The sequence below is a fragment of the Meleagris gallopavo genome, chromosome Z, assembly GCF_000146605.3.
Source record: "Meleagris gallopavo isolate NT-WF06-2002-E0010 breed Aviagen turkey brand Nicholas breeding stock chromosome Z, Turkey_5.1, whole genome shotgun sequence".
NCBI classification, from domain to species: Eukaryota; Metazoa; Chordata; class Aves; order Galliformes; family Phasianidae; genus Meleagris; species Meleagris gallopavo.
The window spans coordinates 9,279,917-9,293,505 of record NC_015041.2 but is presented as its reverse complement, the minus strand read 5'-3'; the positions used below and the strand labels follow the sequence as shown (position 1 = coordinate 9,293,505).

At 39.0% G+C, this 13,589-nt stretch overlaps 1 long non-coding RNA gene across 1 annotated transcript; it reads left to right on the top strand.

The window, feature by feature from the left end:
- Positions 1-613: 613 nt before the first annotated feature.
- Positions 614-11,181, top strand: LOC109363879. The gene is made up of 3 exons (XR_004162163.1): positions 614-1,358; positions 5,408-5,648; positions 6,555-11,181. It is a non-coding gene; the product is annotated as an uncharacterized LOC109363879 (long non-coding RNA).
- The last annotated feature ends 2,408 nt before the right edge of the window (positions 11,182-13,589 follow it).

The window sequence follows — 13,589 nt, the reverse complement described above, 5'->3', positions numbered from 1 at the left end:
GAAAATTCAAAAGTCTTAAGAACATCTGTGTTATGAGAGGCAATATAATATCTTGTAAACTTTCACTTTCTGTAATTGTATTGAGGAGAACTATTCCTCTTGATGTGCCTATTCGTTCTTTATCAAATAAGCCACTTTTTGTCTTCCATAGTTTGCAATAGCATAATTTTTGCAATGGAGCTACCCTTAAGGTAGCCCGTAATAGTACTTGATTCGTGATATATTACATTTATTTATTGCAAATATTTCAAGTAAAGGTGTTAAAATCTTTGCATCTGATTCATGGAATCATAGGATGGTTTAGGTTGGAAGTGACCTGAAAGTTCATCCAGTTTCCAACCCTCTGCTGTGGGCTTGCTGTCTCCCATCAGATCAGGTTGCTTAGGGTCCATTCAGCCTGGCCTTGAATACCTCTAACTGTTCTGGGCAGCCTGTGTCAGTGCCTCACCATCCTTGAATATATTTATATTTTCTATCATTAGCTAAACCTATATTTTTTCTGTTTCCAGAAGTTAATTCCTGCTGGAAAATCTTAGCCTCTGCTATTCTGAATACTGGAATAAGCTTCATATGCCTTTTTTTTTTTTTGTTCTCATGAAGTTTCCAGCAAGTTTTGCTAATCTCAAAGCCCATCACTTATAGATTCATGCAGTCACTCTTAAATTCTCTGTCAGTATTTATTCCTGAATCCTGCATATGTTTTGCACTGCTCTCCTGCAAGCTGGAAGTCCAGTTTGTATATGAAGAAACCTGCAAGGTGAAATTCACAGTAATTGTACTGGAAAATCTGTTCTTCAAAGATTGTAGAGAGAGGGTAGGCGATCAGGTGCCTATATGTGAAGACAAAAGTCTCTGATACTAACTTACTCCTTTAATGTGTTTTGTACTTTGTGAGATTTGTCTGCAGCATTGCATTTGCAGTACATTTGCTTTGAAAAACTCTATTAATGTAATCAACGGAATCAGAAATTTCCTTGGGAATGGCAGCCTTGCCTTTGAATTTCATTTTCACTTTTACTTTTTGTTTTTATTTCAGACAGAGCAATTGTGCTGCTTTTGAACCTCCCTCAACCTCTGTCTTCATTAAAGTCATTTGGTCCCAAGGCTATTCTGACGGTCCCAGAAATTGACCTTTCCTCTAGTATCTTTTAGAGTCTGCCAAACTATACCTTTTCTCCTCAGTAAGAAATGGACATTACACTAATGAATAGAAGGTCTCAGCAACAGACATCTTCCACACCAGACTGAGAATGAAGTGTGCCTGCTTCTCCAAGCTATTTGGTGCAAGAGAGGATCAGAACAGCTGCAGCCAAGGCTTTTGGATTTACACTGCATACAGCTGTGAGTTTTTCCTTCAGGTACATTCAGTTTTGTCTTCTGGGTAAAGTGTCCCCATCACAAGGGTTTCAAAAACATTTAAAATACATATTGTTGGTTTAGACCCACATAACCCTCTAAAGATTCAAAGCATGTTTAATGGGAATCAGGAATGGAATCAGAAATGTTCAACTCATATGCACCAAAGCTGCTCTGCAAATCAAACCAACACGACGAAAGATTAACACCAAATAACATCAAACCAAAATGTTGGCATAGACACAGACAAACTTTCCTGTCTTACTTTAAATTTGTTTCTTTTAATTTCATTTAAGAATCAGGACTGGGTGAGCCCTTCTATCTCTTTATTCAGGTGAATGCCTGTCCAAATCTCCTCTCTGCCTTCAAGAGGGTGGGATGCATAATAAATGTATCAGGGTGCAAAAACTCCATCAAATTAAATTGAATCTAAGTCCTAGTTCAATTCATCATGGAATTAGATTACCATCAATATTTAGGATAATTTAATCTACAAACATGTATTGCTTGGTACAACTGATATCCAACGAAGCATTGGTCTACTATGGATGGTTTCATGATTCACTAGAAAATAAAATTATATAATTCTTTTTTTCCCCATTTTTCCTCTTACGGCCAGTTAGAGAACAATCTCTTTCCTTCAGGACATTGTCAATTTTTGCTGAGTTTCAAGATAAAAGCATTAACACAGAATTTGGCTTTCTGAGCTTCATTCATTATATGGAAATTCTGTTCACTAACACAAACTTTTTTATATTTAACAAAAATGCTTATTAGTTAAGAACTCTGAGAAAAATCTTAATTTTTTGCCAATTGGATCTAATATAACAATTGAATTTTAATTTATATTTATAGGAGTTATTTATGTTGTTTATATATAAAGTTCCTTTAAAGTGATCCAATTACATTTTCACTGCTAGACTCGCTTTTTAAGTAAGAATCTATCCATATGCTTTCCTTAAGCTAATGTTAAGTAGGTGTCTGGTCCTGGAGACAGATCTACTTCCATTTACACAGTCACAGCTCACAGTAATTTTAAAACCAGTCTGGTGATTGGATCTTTAAGTCTTATCTCAATGTTGAAACTAATTATGGGAGAGTTAACAAAAGCTGAGTAAGTGCTGAATCATAAGATGATGAGTATATTCTTACCAGCATTCCAGCCATACCAGTATAGATGGCAGATTGGACTGCTGCTTTTCATTCGTTGCGGGCTTTTAATTCCCCTTAATTACCAGTTGCAAAATACAGGCTTGGAATTTAGCGTCTGTAAAACACAATAAAAATTACTAAAAACCCTAATATTCTTGAATCAGGACATCCCATTAATGCTGAGCTACTTATCTGATTACATACTTGCTGTTTGTTTGGGTTGCATCACAAGAATCTAGATCAAAACCGGTTAAGTCCACAGTTAAGTAAGCCACATCTTTGCACCAGAGATATTATACGTCTTAGCAAAAAGAAATTATATCAACTAATAATTGTTGGAGTATTTGGTCTGGAGCTGCAAAAGAGGTTTATAGCTACTTCCTGGTCCTTGAAATTCTCAAAGGAAAGGCATTCATTTATGGAATTAAAATGAAAAAACACAGATGGCCAGTGTTGATAACCATACCAAACACAGTAAGGGGCCAAACCTGGAAACACTTACTTACTCAGATAACTTATTCTCACGCAAATGTTTCTATTAAAACAAAATGTTTTACAGATATGAAAAAGGACTGAAGTAGCGAAATATCAGACAAACAGTTAAAACCTGTAACTACATGTGTATTACAACTAATTGAAAATATTGCAACAAATAGTCATATTCCTCAATCTTTTTACTTCATGAACATGTATTAATATAAAATGTTCCTCTCTTTGCTGCCCAAGTGATCTAAAGATGTGCAAAAGCAAGCAAATACTTCTCATCAAACCTCCAGGTAGTAGTAGGTTGAGACTTTATAGATTAGCTAATCAATAAGACCAATTTAAATTAATTTAAATTTTAATCAGTACAAACCTGACCTAAGATTTTACTGCTCTGAGATGAGATGAAATTCATAGAAGAAAGAATAGAAGAAGAACATTTATACTGAATGTTGGAGCAATGTCTATTAAATTGGAAATTCAGTGTATAAGATTTTTTCTTAGACTATCCCCTTGAGGTTATAAATCAAGCGTGTAGGCAATCATTTCTAATGTCAAGAGCAGCCATTAAATATCATTTATGCTGACAGTTCCCTTCACTGATCAGAGGACAATTTAGGCTTCATAGCCACACATGCAAAGAAATGCCCTGTATTCATCTTCCCATGGAACACATGTACATTTTTGAGAGGATCATTCATCTATCAAATTTTTAAAGACATTTCCCTTAATAATGACAATAATTGCTGGAATAAGTTTTTCCTATTCCTTCTCTCCTCCTCACTCCCTTTTCTCTTTGTTCCATTTGCTCCTTGAATGGATTTTTTTTCCTTTACAGCCTCGTGTCACCCCTTTGCTCTTTTCCACAACCTGTGTTTTCTTTTCTGTTTGTCTTAGTGTCTCCCACTCTGATTTTAACACTCTGCTTCTCGTATCCACTCTTTATCTACTCACCCATCATTTCTTCTCAAGCACCGTGTCAGGGAACACTACCATTATAGTGTGATTCATTTTTTCTAAGGCTGTTGATCATAGATGAGTCTTTTTAAAGGCCATATTTTAATGAATACACCTAGATTTATTAAAACAAACAAACAAACAAAAAACCAAACCAAACCAAACCAAAACAAAAAAAGCCTGAGTACAATGAAAATCATTACATTGCAGGAGTAGACAAACAGAAAGATCTTCTATCTACCAATTAATCTGTTAATCCAATCCATCACTGCAGAAAACTACACTGCCTTGCCAGAGCGCAGATCTCCTCACTTGCGCCACTAATTATCTAGGAAAGCAGAAGCACAGCCATGAGCATTCCCTGAAGGTCAAAAGAATGTGAAAAATATCCCAAAGCTAGTGATAAATTCCCACTGTCTATCAGGGCAGAGTGGGCATCAGAATTTCCAGGGCCGGACAGAAAATTTTGCCACGATCTTCTCTGGCCAGCTCATCAGATAGCTGTACCTGACCTTACATACAGGTGTGTTTTTAGGCATATACGCATTTGGAACTGATACATTTATATTAAGCCTTCTTTACATAGCTCTGCCAATGAAAGAGTTCTGAGTGGCTGTAAACTACATTAATCTGAGGCCAATGTGGTGGAGTGTTCGAGGACAATGGTTACCGGCCCCTGAAATTTGGCTCCAGCTCTGCAGGAGCTGTCAGGAAGAGCTGGGTGCCTTTCTAGGGGGGTTGTGCTTTGATGGGAGAGAGATTAGCTGAGGAAATTCTGTGGCACAGACTACACCTATGATGTGATGGAATGCTCACAGTAGTAACTAATAGCCATAAAAATCCACTCATCATACTTTATTTTTGTAGAATTTTATCTCATTTTTTGTAATTCCCCAAAACTATAAAAGGTATAGTTTTTTAACATTGACAGATGGATAAAGATACAGTAACATCCTTTACCCTTAAACAGGATTAACATGGGCAATCATGAATAAGACTTAAATAGAAGGAAAAGCCATGCACAGGATTGGTGATATGAATAAGATAACTAATTTTATATTTATAAACTCACATGTCTCAAAAGCAGAGTCTGAATGGAAACCTCATGTTCATACCGAGGTCACTGATGAAATCATTGCTATTCATGTACTGTGATTAATTCAGCTCCGTGGGGTTCAAGTCCTTGTCCTTCCCATTTGGCCTCTATTCTTCCACTGCAGCCTCCGCTGTCTTAGTAGAGTTATGATCTGGGAGACAGAAATACATGATAACTTAGAAATTACGCTACGAATGCTCTGTAAATGTATTTTAAAACAATAATGAAAACGTGTGAGTAAAAACAGATAATCCTGGAAAACTTCTCCTATTGCATTAGAATATTCACTCAAATGTAGTTTCTTTTTCTGTCAAAAAAAAAGAAGTTTCTCAGAAGTTACATCTAGATCATTATTTCCTTAAGTTTTAGCACTGGATAGATGGATATTCAGAATGGATGGAATATCAGCTAAAGGAAGCATCAGAAAACTCACCTGTTGAGTCAGTGAAACAGCATAGCCTCAAACAAAAATATCTTCTGTGGCTGGTACAAGGTTTTACAGACTGGTGGTGGCCTGAGAGGAGAAGATGAAGTGAGGAGAATGTGTTTGAAGCTAATGATGAGCTAATGATATCACAGATCTGAGTCAATTATTAATACAAAGGTAATTCTTCAATAAGAACTCTACACTGGAGTGAAAAAAAAATGCTCTGCCTTCTGAAAACCAGGGAGACTTTTACCATATCATTTTCATAAATACCGTTAAAAAATCTGTACAGTGTGGCCTCACAAGCAATTGTATTCATTCGTCTGAGGAACCTGTGAGCTGTAAGCCCAAATTCCAGGCTGGAGTGTGTAATGGGAACTCTTTATGCTGGCCTTATTGTTGAGGAAAAGTAGAAATGATGTGGAATTCTATCCTTGAAGATGCTGCCTGTGTATTTTTAAGCTTTGTGTATGTTTGATTTATAAACACAGCAAAATCACTCTGAGCTTTACATGAAAATTTGTAGCTCAGAAGGACAGAGGAAGGGAGAGGAGAATATTGAAAAATTTTCTGCTTGTACTTTCTGACCTTACTAACATTTAGGAAGACTGGCAAAAGCAGAAAATGAACAAGAAATATTTTTTTATGTGCATGCATAAAGAGAAATTTATTGCTGCTTGTTTGTGTGTAGAACTGCATTCAGCTAACATTGAGAATATATAATGAAATGGGTGTGGGAACTTGTTTTCAGGGTGTGAAGGAAAAAGTAATACTAAAATATAAATGGCAACTCAGTCCACAAGGGTTCACTGAACACAGATTCAACATTTCATGTTTCTTGCTGCTGTTTTTCTGCTTTTCAATTTTTTCTTTTTTGATGCTACTTATAGCTTTTCTCTGTTGCTCCTTGTATTTTCTTTCTATACTTGTATTCCCCATTGTCCAATTTCTTCTTTTTCTTCCTCTGATTTCTCTCACTCCTTCTTTTTGGAGATACTTTAAAAAAATACTACTACTATAGCAAAAGAATAAGATCAACACTCCTTAACCAATTTTACAGATCTTTTGTTTTTTTTCCTACAGTTTATCAGGACACCTGCTGTCACTGCATGCACTGCCCTGGAGAAGCTCTTGGGCGAGCTCCCTGTGTAAGTGTGAGTATGATCTTCTACAACCTAGGTTAATATAGACTGAAGCAATGCAAAAACTGATGTAGAATGAAAGGTTGTGGTACAGCTGCTTGGCAAACAAACCTTAGCCATAGCCAGTAACAGTACAGAGTCACAAATTAACAATGATCTACATTAAGACTTACTGATGCAGGCATAGTACAAGTATAGAATTTACAAATGGAAAGGAGAACGTGGATTTTAAAACTAAGTAAAACAGAGCTGACATGGCATTTTTATACATAGAACTATGAGGAGGTTTTGCTACAAAAGAAGAAATGAGTGAAGGTCATTCCATGGGTTCTGATGGGTGCTGATGTATATCACTGGTGCTTGGCATGAAGAGTTTCTTGTAGGCTGGATTCCAGATCCCGGCCAGCAGTGCTGTGCTGAAGACAAATTAGTATACCCTCATCATGCACATTAATTTTCAAAAGTCCTTTCTTGGTGTTCTGGAATAGCAATTTGGAAAAACCTCTCTATCCATTCAATGCAATCACAGGCTCCATAAACAGAAATTCCTCAAGCACTGAAATCAATCTGTCTGTGATACTCCTCCCCCATCACAGACAGAGCAGTAAATTCTTATTTAATTCCAGACACTGGCCTTAGAGAACTACTTTTAGCATCCTTACAAGTTCCAGTGTTCTCATATTGCATACAAGTCAGCAACACCAGAACTTTGCATTTCCTACCTGACTGTGGAGAAAAAGGAATTCCTTGTCTAGCTAGTTTCTATTACAATTAGGTAATAGTGTTTGTTTAACTACAGCTGTAGCTGTCTATGGCCTTTAGCCACAGACCTTACCAGTTCCCTTTTCCTTTCCTTAGGGCCCTTAAGTCTCTTCATCTTCTCGTGCATACCCTGAAAGTGGTCAATAATTTCGTAGCCTTACAGTTCAGCCTGCCATAAGCAACTGCCGTATTGACAGAGACAGAAAAATTTGCCAGACCAGGCTTATAGTTCTCGTCCCATACCTCAGCTGGGAGATAGACTCATTTTTTGATTTATGAAAGCCTGGACCCTGCTGCTGGTGGGAATTTAGAAGCTGTGTGCTTAGGAGGGAAAACAGAAGGAAGTTAAAGGACACAAGATCTCTTAAGATAGCTCACAATCCTTTGCTCATGTTATGAAAATCATACTATTTTTCTTCACCTTTTCTCTGGACAGATAGGCACACACAACTCTTAGACAGTCTGATGGAAAACTCCCAAATTCTTAAGGCAATAGGCAAGCTTGTCTTGAGCAGCATCAGATTAATCTGTCCCAAATAAAATAGAAAGGAAACCCACGTGTTTTAAAAAGGAATTTTAGCTGCCAGCCCCCTAATTATGTTTACATGTTTCTCTGCCCAAAACGCAAGTCATGGTACACTGGTGAAACAGGAAACTTTCACATTCCAGAGGATCCAGACATCACAGAAACCACCGTGAAAAGTTCATGCTGTCGGTCAGCTCGTCCCATGTGGCTTCAGCCAGGCACTGTGCGCCTGGGAATTGGGGAACTTATGGTCAGAGCAGCGTGGGCAGGCACTGTAGAAAGTGTGGGACTGGGCAGGCAAGAAACAAGGTGGTGTTAAAACCATTAACTGTCTGATATGAACTTGCTCACTGTTAGCTCAGAGCATTAGTTAAGTAATTCCCACTTCAGGTGATTTTCAGTTGTCAGAAAGCTTTTATTAGAGATACAGTGCAGTTCTCTGCTTGGCTCATTTTTCTGACACAGCAACATTCTTTTCAGAGACTTAAAAATGACAGAATTGAATTCCTATATGATGAACATAAGCTCTTCATGGTTATAATATTTATTTTATTTTTCAGGCTTAACCACCATCATATTTAGTGTCCAGCCTTCTTAATTCTAGAAAATTCATCAAATGGAGGGTTTAAACTAGATAGGAGCCAGAATCAGAAACCTGGATCCTCACCAATACTCTGACCTTGGGCACATTACAGTGGTTTTCCAAGCGTTTCAGTGGAGCCACTTCTGTATCCCAGACCAAACCCAAACCATTGATCTAGGCACACTGAAACTTTGCAAAGTGATTCAGTATCAGATCTAAAAAACACAGTTTTAGTTTGTAAAGAATTGAAACCAAGTTTGTAATTACAAAATGATGACTTTAGATGACTGCATTTTGAGATGTTGGAACCCAGATAAATTTAAGGATTGTTATTTTTTTTAACGTGGGTGCTTGAAACATTTTGAATACCTTAGTTTTCTTGGGAAATTTACACCTTAAATTCTTATCACTGTTTAAAAGTCTCTTCCTCCACAGAACTGTTTAATGGTAGGCAGGACGTACTTGGAATTGTTTCACAGAGAATTAATGAATTTAATAACAGGGGAAAAAACAAAACAAAACAAAACAAAAAAAAAAAAACAAAAAAAGAAGCTGATTCTATACACATGAACTCATCTAGCACATTTTAATGTATTTGAAAACCTAACCCAGTGTGCACAATTCTATGTTTCTGCTTCACAACCTTACCAGCAATACAATGTGCATCAGTTACTCAGAGATGTCAACTAAAATTTTATGTTTTAATATCTGCTAAAGAAATCCTATAAGCACATTCCAGCACCACAAGAAGCTGAGTCTTTGGCTTGCAGACCAAATGGTGGCCAGGTAAAAACAAGTTATTTAATATTTTGGGTAAAAAAAGTTAATTTAGCCCCCCCTACCATTTAGCAAGCTGAGCAATGTGAAGTTAATGTCCCTCTGTAAGGCTCTCTGGTTTAATGATACTATAGCAGTTAAATGTGGCCAGTGAAAGGTTTTGTTCTGATTTGCACCTTCTGGAGTACAGCACTGATGACAAGGAAATTACCATTATGTAAATGGAAACAGAAGTGAAGCTCAAAGTAAAGTCCATCTTACAGATAAACCAGTTTTATTACTTATTTAATATTGAATATGTTAACCATTACACTTCAAGCTAAATTTCTCGTCCATGAAGGTCTGTGATAGCCTTCAGCAGAGCAGTGTGTACTTATTCCCAAAAACCCTTAAAATAACACTAAGACATTTGCTATAACACCCTTGTTGTTTACTGGACTTTCTCTGTCAATAACTGTGCTTTTTGTATGAACACAAAACATACGTTTTTCATTTCCTTAGAATAGTAAGAAATCTTTTTACAGAAACTGATGCCTAAGCAAATTACAGATCAGTAATATTTCCATTAAGAGATCTTACTTTTCCAATGTTGAGTACTTTGGGTGGTGTGTTAAGAAGTCCAAAGACATGAAGTGAAAATTGTTCTTGAGGCCACAGAAGCATTTTAGATTTTTCCAGTGAGGCCCATATCCAGGTCACTGAAATATGTTTATTTTTTCTTTTTCTATTCATAAGTTATAGGGATAGGGAAGAGCTACAGATTTCTTTATAAAGAATGCTGTCTAAATGGGAGAAGAACAATTTTCACAGGATTTACATTTTGCCTTACTGGGGAGAAACTGGCATACTTATTCCCCGGGTCGTAAATGACCTGGCTGATGTGGTTGCTGAGCCACACTCCATCATATTTGAAAAGTTGTGGCTGTTGGGAGAAGTCATTGAGGACTTCAAAAAAGAAACATCACTCCCATTTACAAGAAAGGGAGGAAGGAGGGCTAGGGAACTACAGGCCAGTGAGTCTTACATCTGTGCCTGGGAAGATCATGGAACAGATCCTCCTAGAAGACATGTTAAGGCACATGAGGGTTGAGCAAGTGATCCAAGTCAGCCAGCATGGTTTTACCAAGGGAAGGTCTTGCCTGATCAGTCCGGTGGCCTTCTATGATGGAGTGATAACAATGGTAGACAAAGGGAAGGCAACTGATGTCATCTACCTGACTTATGCTAGGCCTTTGACATGGTCCCCCACCACACCCTTGTCTCTAAATTGGAAAGATACAGATTTGAGGGGTGGATTATATGGTGGATAAAGAATTGGTTGGAAAGCCATAGACAGACAGTTCTGTTGAATGGCACTATGTCCAGGCTGAGACTTGGCAACAAGCAGTGTCCCCAGGGGTCTGTCTTGGGACCAGTCCTCTCCAACATCTTCATCAATGACAGATGATGGGCTTGAGTGCATCCTCAGCAAGTTTGCCAATGACACCAAGCTGAGTGGTCTGTCTGACACATTAAAAGGAAGCAGTGCCATCCAGAGGGACCTCAACAAACTCTAAAGGTGGGCCCATGTGAACATATGGTTTTGCAATTGGGTTGGAGTAACCCCAGGTACATATACAGTCTAGGAGAAGAACTCCTTGAGAGTAACCCTGCGGAGAAGGACCTGGAGGTCCTGGTGGATGAAAAACTGAACATGAGCCAGCAGTGTACTCTTGCTGCTCTGAATGGTATCCTGGGCTGCATCAGAAGAGGGATGACCAGCAGGGACGGGGAAGTGACTGTCCCTCTCTTCTTTTACCTCGTGAGGCCCCATCTGGACTACTGTGTCCAGATCTGGAGCCCCACGTACAGGAAAGATATGGGACTGTTGGAGAGAGTCCAGAGGAGGGCCACAAAGATGATCAAAGGGCTGGAGCACCTCCCCTATGAAGACAGGCTGAGGGAACTGGGCTTGCTTAGCCTGGAGAAGAGAAGGCTTTGAGGAGACCTCATTGCAGCCTTCCAGTATTTAAAAGGAGATTATAAACAGGAGAGGAATCAACTTTTTATATGGTAAACAATGATAGAAGGAGGGGGAATGGTTTTAAGATCAAGGAGGGAAAGTTTAGATTGTATGTAGGGGGGAATTCTTCACAGAGAGCATGGTGAGGTGCTAGAACAGGCTGCCCAGAGAGGTTGTGGATACTCCATCCCTGAAGGTGTTCAAGCCCAGGTTGATGGGTCCCTGGGCAACCTGGTCAAGTATCAGGTCTGGAGATTGGTGGCCCTGCCTCTGGCAGGGGAGTTGAAACTTGATGATCCTTGGGGTCCCTTCCAACCCAAGCCATTCTATGATTTTATGAGTCTATGATTCTATGCTCCGAATGGTAGCTGCAGCAGCAGCTTACAACTACCTCAGTGTCTTTATGGGACGTCACTGTTGGTTCCCACGCAGCTGATGGAGTAGGACACAGGGAAAGAGAAGATGGATGAAAAACCTCCATCCCTAAAGTGGTTGGTGTCACTTTTGCTTCCCCAAAAACTTCTTTTAGGAATGAAAGAGCTCTGTTGCGCTCAACATAGGGAAGCAAAGTGTCAAATATTTAAAGTTGCTTTTCGTAAAATATGTTACAGACTCAAATACATGGCCTGAGAGCTTTGTTTACATATATATGCAATCAGGAAGTTGCTGGCTTTTTTATACATATATTCTAAGTCTACATCAAATCAAACATCACATTTCCAAGTCAGGTTTTCAGTAGCTACCGGTGCAAATTCAGTCATGTAATTACTAAATTACATTTGCAGATATTGCAGTTGCATGTCTGTGTCCTAGGAACTTTGCAGACTGCCTGGTTATGTGCCTGTGGACTGCTACGGGTCAGTTCCCAATGCATGGGGCTTATAAAAAGATATACAAGTATATATAGTCACTGTTCTCTTCAAGTTGTTTGCCATGACATCTACTTCCCATTTCACTCAGACTGAGGAAGACAAGGGAGGTTCCTTGTATTTTGTGAAGTTGAACAAATGTCACAGTGCAAACACCTCAGAGAGGGATGATACACAGCACTTTATTTGCATTAGTTAACTCAAAGTGAAAAAAAAAAACACCAAATCTGAGTCCCAGGAAGAAAGGCCACCAAATCTGAGTCCCATTTGGACTACCTCCACCTTCAGAGAAATTTAGGGTTAAAGACAGAGTTAAGAGTTTACTCAGGAAGAAGCACAATCTGGCTTTGCATTACAAGACTGGAAACAAATTTGCAATGAGTAAACAAAAGCAAAAATCTCTTTTTTCATTCTCTGATCCTCACCTCTAATTCCTGCAGCCCACATTTTTGTGTCCCCTGCCTCAGCACCAGGTGAGCCTATGAGGCTCAGGTTTCCCTCCTGACCCCGCTACAGCTCTCCAGTTTGACTGGCCCCTCTTACACCCACAAAAAGCTCCATGGCTTCATCAGGACTGTGATATTCCCTTCCTGCCTGTCATTTGTGATTAGGAGGGGCACCATCTTACATATTTGCCCAAATTTTTATTCTCCAGATAGCAAAATATACATTGGAAATACTTCTCAGATCTGTCAGCTTTGCTATGTAATTCTTGTGAAACAGTTGATGTTTGGTTGTTTTAGTTTTCTCCTGGAGATCTCATACAAGCAAACCATGAAGCATATCAGGCCTCAAGAAAAAAAAACTAAGATAGGAGCTGTGGATGGGGGAAAGCATATCTGAACCAAGGTCTGGAAAGACAGTGAACAAAGGCAAGTGGCAGCAGAGCAGGAAATTCAAGTGCTCAGTTCTGGGTTGGATTTGGTGTCACATTGTGAAGGGTAGGGGAAAATTCTGTTCAGCTGAAGCCAGTTGAGGTGGAATGGAACTCATTGCAAGGGACCACTAAGGGCTAGGGCTGATGCCAACAGGGACAGGCAGACTGGCTCTGAGCTGACAGTGCAGCACAGCTTGGATTAATCTCAGGAAAATTTAGAGATAATATTTCAGTTGTCAGGACCTGACAGATCGGGCTGTTATTCAGAGGTGGTGCTGAGCTAGGAAAAGTGAGTAACTCATTCATGTTTCTGATTGGAGCTGAGTGTGCATATGTGGCTTGTGAATCCATTTGTGTAACCTGCTTGCCAGGGGCCAGTAGTCAGCTAGCCAGTGAGAGTTTCTGTATCTCCTTGGTCTTTGGCTGGCTGTGACTGCCTTTTTACCCAGTCTTCAAGTCAAAGAGAAAGGAGATTTGGAAAGAGAAGACAAAATTGTGTGGAGCAGGGAAGGGCAGGTGCACGTAATTTTTACCTAAGCATCCCCACAGATTTGAATCTAGTCTTATGCTTTTTTTTTTT